The 6,105-nt window shown below is 35.0% G+C and overlaps 1 protein-coding gene across 4 annotated transcripts in view; it reads right to left on the minus strand.

Moving 5' to 3' along the window:
• Positions 1–2,515: 2,515 nt before the first annotated feature.
• The window catches only part of LOC107722911 (RNA-binding motif, single-stranded-interacting protein 1-like), a 73,814-nt gene continuing 70,224 nt past the window's right edge, over positions 2,516–6,105 (minus strand). For all 4 annotated transcript variants that reach the window (XM_016531408.1, XM_016531409.1, XM_016531411.1 and 1 more), the window contains exon 14: positions 2,516–4,199. The gene's annotated coding sequence lies outside the window, so the exon portion shown is untranslated. The remainder of the gene's footprint in view (positions 4,200–6,105) is intronic.

Genomic DNA, 6,105 nt, shown 5'->3' on the forward strand with positions numbered 1-6,105 from the left:
ACACACACGCGCACACACACACACACACACACGCATGCACGTCAAGAATGGACTCGGCTGTGAGCTGAGCACCGTGGATTACGCCGCTAAAAGTCTGTCTGGACTCGGTCTGAAAGCAACAGTATGGAAGCTGGTTTCCTACACAGGATAAAAAAATAAAAAGGAAATTGCGACTTTTTCTCTCACAATTCTGTCTTTTTTTGTCACAATTTATATCTAACAGTTTAGACTTTTTTCTTGCAATTGCAAATTTATATCTCACAATTCTTTCTTTTCCTCACAATTGCGAGTTTACATTTCGCAATTCGGACTTTTTTTCTCGCAATTCTGAGAAAAAAGTCTGAATTATGTGATGTTACCTTGCAATTGCAAAATATACACCTGCAATTCTGTGAAGAAAAGTCAGAACTGTGAGATAAAAAGTTGCATTTAAATTTTTTTTTTTTTTAAATTCCATGATGGAAACAAATTATAATTCACAATTCTGGGTAAAAAACATAAATGCAAGATATAATATCAAAACAGTGAGATAAAAAGTTGTGATTACCTTATTTATTGTTTATTCTGTGGTGGAAAAAAAAAAAAAAAAAGAAGAAGTGCTACAAAGACAAACTCAGAATTCCAAGAAGAATAGTCAAAATTGCAAGATGCGAACTCAGAATTCTGTTCGAATTGAACTAATTCGGAATTGTGAGATATAAAGTCACAATTACCTTTTTTATCTTTTATTTCCTGGGAGCGGAAAAAATAAAAACAGAATTGTGAGATACAGTATAAACTCAAAATTCAAAGAAAAAAGTCAGAATTTATCATTTATAATTTGCAAGATATAAACTTGCAATTCTGAGAAAAACAACTCAGAACAGTGGGGGGAAAAATAAAAAAATAAAAAAAATAAAAAATTCACAATTCAGAGAAAGTCAAAATTCTGAGATAAAAAGGTGCACCTTCTGTTGTGGAAACGAAAACAGAATTGCCACATGTAAACTCAGAATTCCGAAGAAAAAAAAAGGCAGAATTGTGAGAGAAAAAGTCGCAATTTTTTTTTATTCGGTGGCAGAAACGAGCTTCCACACAACAGTGATGTCTCGGGAAAACCTCAACTTTCAGCATCGCTGTTTCTCATTGGCTCCGTCACTCTCTCGCGCGCACTTTCTTGTCTACTTCCTATGGACTACTGGAATATCTTGTGATGAAAAAGCAGCAGTTTTTTTGCTTTCGAAACGATGAATCTGAATGCTAAACGACACGTTCAACGCACAACTTTCCTTATAACGATAAGAATCATAAAAAAAACTTTTCTGTTTGAAGAAGAAGAAGAGGATTAAAGTATTTAAAAACAAAAACCTGAAAGAAATCAAGTGTATGTGGGCAGCTCCAGAGCTGGCCGTTTGGTCTGGAGGGGCGGGCTGAACCTGCTGCCCGACCAATCAAAACAGAAGACAACAAAACTCTGAGGTAGATAACCGGTCAACAAGACCCACCAGGTCAAAAACACAGTCTCTTGGAAGACAAATTAATGAATAAAGCCTTAATAAACTATATTGTGAGATTAAAAGAAAATAAAAACGTTTTCCTGTAATGGATACAATTATTATTTCAAAGGCCGTTTCCTAAAACCTAGTGAGCTGCTATCTGTATTTTCCAGAACATCAAATTTTTTATTACCTAAAACATGTTGCATATATATATATATATTTCATCTTGACGATGAAATCAACGTCAAGCATGCAAAACATGTTGGTTGGAGTTTCATGTTTGATGTTTATAATGAATGCAGCTATAACTTATGTTTTATACTTCGATTTTTTTATTCCTCATCTGAATAGCGTTAAATTTAAAGGATTTGTTGTAGAGTGAGGGGAACTAAAATACAAGTTTATTATAGTGTTTATAATGTTTGTAAGCATTTCATTTTATCTGTATTTTACATGATTTCTGAATGTAATAATAATACAATTGTGACTTATCTGTGTCTTTTTTCTCTCAACAATGCAACTTTGACCCACTGTGACTTATATGTACCTAAACAACTTATATGTGACCCTGGAGCACAAAAGCAGTCTTAAGTCGCTGGGGTATATTTGTAGCAATAGCCAAAACTACATTGTATGGGTCAAAATTATCGATTTCTCTTTTATGCCAAAAATCATTAGGATATTAAGTAAAGATCGTGTTCCATGAAGATATTTTGTAAATTTCCTACCGTAAATATATCAAAACCTAATTTTTGATTATATCAAAACTTAATTTTTGATTAATAATATGCATTGCTAAGAACTTCATTTAGACAACTTTAAAGGCGATTTTCTCAATATTTTGATTTTTTTGCTCCCTCAGATTCCAGATTTTCAAATAGTTGTATCTCAACCAAATATTGTCCTATCCTAACAAACCATACATCAAAGGAAAGCTTATTTATTCTCAATAATCTCAATAATAATGAAAGAGACCCTTATTTTTGGTTTTGTGCTCCAGGGTCACATATATAATGCAATTACATAATGCACCTGTATTTTACATTATTTCAGAATGTAACAATAAAACTGACTTATCTGTGTTTTTTCTCTCTTAACAATGCAATTTTGACCCGGTGCGACTTTCCGCAAAATACGGTGCATAGACAGTAAGTGCACTACTTTTGCCAAATTCTAAGGCAGCATCCTTCACTGAGAAGGCAAATTCATAATGCATTTCGAGTGAAAAGCCATCCAAAAACTCTAAGAATTTATTCAACACAGAAAAGCAGCAAAATAGTTGATTCTAATTAAAAACTAATATTTTTCTGTGCTTTGTACTGTAATTTAACTGCAAGCGTGCCAATGCAAAAGTCTATTTGTATGATGCATTAATGAATTATGATGCTCCCTTAGAAGGCAGCAGCCTATGTAGGCAGCTCACTAGGGTTTCGGAACGGAGCCGTCGTTTCAACCTGTCCTAGTTCCGCGTTTTAGTTTCAGTTGTCTCCGCTCTGTAGTGATGTCTTCGTTTAGTATGTGGCACTTGCTGGATCCAAATCATCCTTCAAATCGGTGTCCGCACCTCGCCAACTAAAGACAGCTGAATGCATATGTACAAAGAAGGCACATTCTCCACAACTGCAACCCAGTCTGTTATAAAGTCTCAGCGTGGCCCGCCTCGAGAGAAAACTACGTCACGTCCGCGCGATCCGCTCGCCGACTGTCTTTGGTGAAGTAAACTTGAAAGTGCTGAGATTTGTTTGCCTGCTATAGTAAAACGAGCACTAAAATCTACACGTTCACCTCTCCCGAAGAAGCCCGCTGCTGAAAGTTGACTGACAGGCCACGCTTCCCTCCCGCCCCCTCATTAGAATACGAGTCAAAGCTCCTCCCCCTCCCACACGAGTTCTTCTAAAGCTAAACTACAACACCGAGATTTATAAACGAAAAGGCAATTATCAAAAATGTGATCGTTCAGCAGAATTTCTACCACATTCAAACAACCAAAGGCTCGTCGTCACCTCTGATTATAAAAACATTAAATCCTATTAAAACTCCATCAACGTTATCACTCGAAACGGTTTGTACTCTAAAAGATCGGAAAAAGCAAAACACCGAAATCCAAGCGCGGCGGAAATGTTCCTTTGCGAGATGCTAAAAAAGCCCTATTCAGCTGATTTACAAGGCAGAAGCCAGACCTCTTTTCTTCGGCTACTGTACAGGAAAGAGTTTAAGGCAAATCGTATAAGACGGACAGATCGGTCAGACCGAAGATGAAGCACACGACAAAAACACATCAACGACACTCACACCGCAAGCACAAACGCAATCTTTCTCAGGATGTCCGGCTGATAAATCTCTAAAAACGAAAGTCTGTTTCAGTACAAAAGAAAAGAGAGAGAGAGAGAGAGAGAAAACAAATCTGAAATCATAAAAATAAGAAGTTCCTGCATCTATGTGACGATCCTTGGTAAAAAATAAGCGTTGTTTCTTTAGTAAAATAAAACTTTTTCTTCCCATTTCATTTGTGTTTTCTTTGTCAGCATCCTCTGATGAAATGAATCCTTGATTTGCACCTAATGGAACTTATACCAAAATAGTTGAAGTAGTTTTATTATAAAACCGAGGATCTCATCGTAGAACCTGTGCAAAATGTCGATTCATCGGTAGAGCCGGTCCTTCAAAGGAAGCTGTTATTGATTTAGCAGTCGTCTCCTTCTCTCTCGAACCCCGACAACCCTACGATAGAAACAAGTACGCTTTAAATCAATTGCGTGTCCAAATTTGAACATTTATTCAGCAAGGAAGCATTTAATTAAACAGTTAAAAACATATATAATATTAAAAAAGATTTGTATTTTAAATAAATGCTGTTCTTTTGAACTTTCTATATTTATCAAAGAATCTTGAAAAATAAAATGTATCCTGGTTTCCACAAAAATATGAAGCAGCACGACTGTTTTCAACATTGATAATAATCAGAAATGTTTCTTGAACAGCAAATCAGCATATTAGAATGATTTCTGAAGGATCATGTGACACTGAAGACTGGAGTAATGATGCTGAAAATTCAGCTTTGATCACAGGAATAAATTACAGTACTTTTAAATTGTTAGAATATTTCACAATATTACTGTTTTACAGTATTTTTCATCAAATAAATGCAGCCTTTGTGAGCAGAAGAATCTTATACTGAATAAAAGGCAATTTCTCAATTTTATTAAGTTTAACTTGATGTACTAAAATAACTAAAGCGAAGGCTGAACTCAAAATTAATAGAAACTATAGAGACATATTTAAAAACAAAAACTATAAAAATGGCAAAAATACCCAGCACAATCACTAAAACTTTAATTAAAATTAACATGAATGCATAAAATAAAAAAAATGAATCTATTTCAAAATATTAACAACAAAAACTATAACAGAATCTCAGTGATACTGTTAAAATAACACTGGATCTGAGCATTACTATGTATATTCAACCAAATTTTCCAGGTACGGAAATCACAAATTTAATATTCTTTTTTTCCCCAGGTTTTCATCATTTACTCACTCTCATGTCATTCCACCCTCATATTTTTCTTCTCTCTACCAGCCTTTATAAATGTTTTCAATTATGTTCAATTAAAAAACGATGCCTTTGAATGAATCACAGCAGGTCTGAGATCACCGATTCCTCCATGTCATGTGACTCATTTAAAAGTTCAGTCGAATAAGTTCTATTGACTATTTTTATGATGCTTTTTGGATCTCGACAGCATGAATCAGCATCCATTATCACTGTACGGAAAAAAAATCTCTGAAGAGAGAAAATAACACTAGTCTGGAACGAGTAAATTATGACAGAATTGTCTTTTTTTTTGGTGAACTATTCCTTTAATTCAGACATAACACACGGACCAGGAGCAGAAAAGCAGGACTGCAGGTGACACAGAAGCACTCAAACCAATATCGCATCTGTTGCACCTGTTTACAATTCCAGACCAATCATTTCAAACAGATGTAAACCAATAATGCAGCAACACTTGACATGACCTCTAAACATTTAGATAAGAATCATGCACAAGGTTTCATCCTCCTCGAACCCAGAAAGGCATTTTGATCTTCTGTAGAGGACACTTGTTTGGTGAATGTCTCTGAGAATATACATACAGTCCTGGTGCATCTTAAACAGGACATCCTGAGCTTTTCACACATACCAGATAGATTCGGGTTTGACTTCTCTTCAGTTTTTAAAAATGGCTGTCAATTTCCAAAAATTCAAGATAAGAGGATATATATATATATATATTTATTTTTTTTTGGGGTAGAGGGGTGGGGGGTTGTAAAAACAGCTGACAGCTGAAATGTAAAAAAAATGTTGTATATTGTATTTTAGTTAACGTTTGTTTTATTTCAAGCAACAATTTGGTTTTTATGGTTTTATTTTTAGTTAACTATAATAACACTAGTCCTTCTCAATTTACATTTTTATTAATGTTAAAATGGTTTCCTGTAAATATTAATCTTAGGAAAATCTCAGTAGATTTTAAATCAGGATAAACTTAAAACTAGGGTTGGGCCGATAGACGATGCCACTGTTTGACGATGCTGATAGACATCACGATGTTGAGCCGGCATCATGACCCCCCCCCCCCCCCCC

The sequence above is a fragment of the Sinocyclocheilus rhinocerous genome, unplaced genomic scaffold (assembly GCF_001515625.1).
Source record: "Sinocyclocheilus rhinocerous isolate Xijiao unplaced genomic scaffold, SAMN03320098_v1.1 scaffold934, whole genome shotgun sequence".
In the NCBI taxonomy this organism is placed as follows: Eukaryota; Metazoa; Chordata; class Actinopteri; order Cypriniformes; family Cyprinidae; genus Sinocyclocheilus; species Sinocyclocheilus rhinocerous.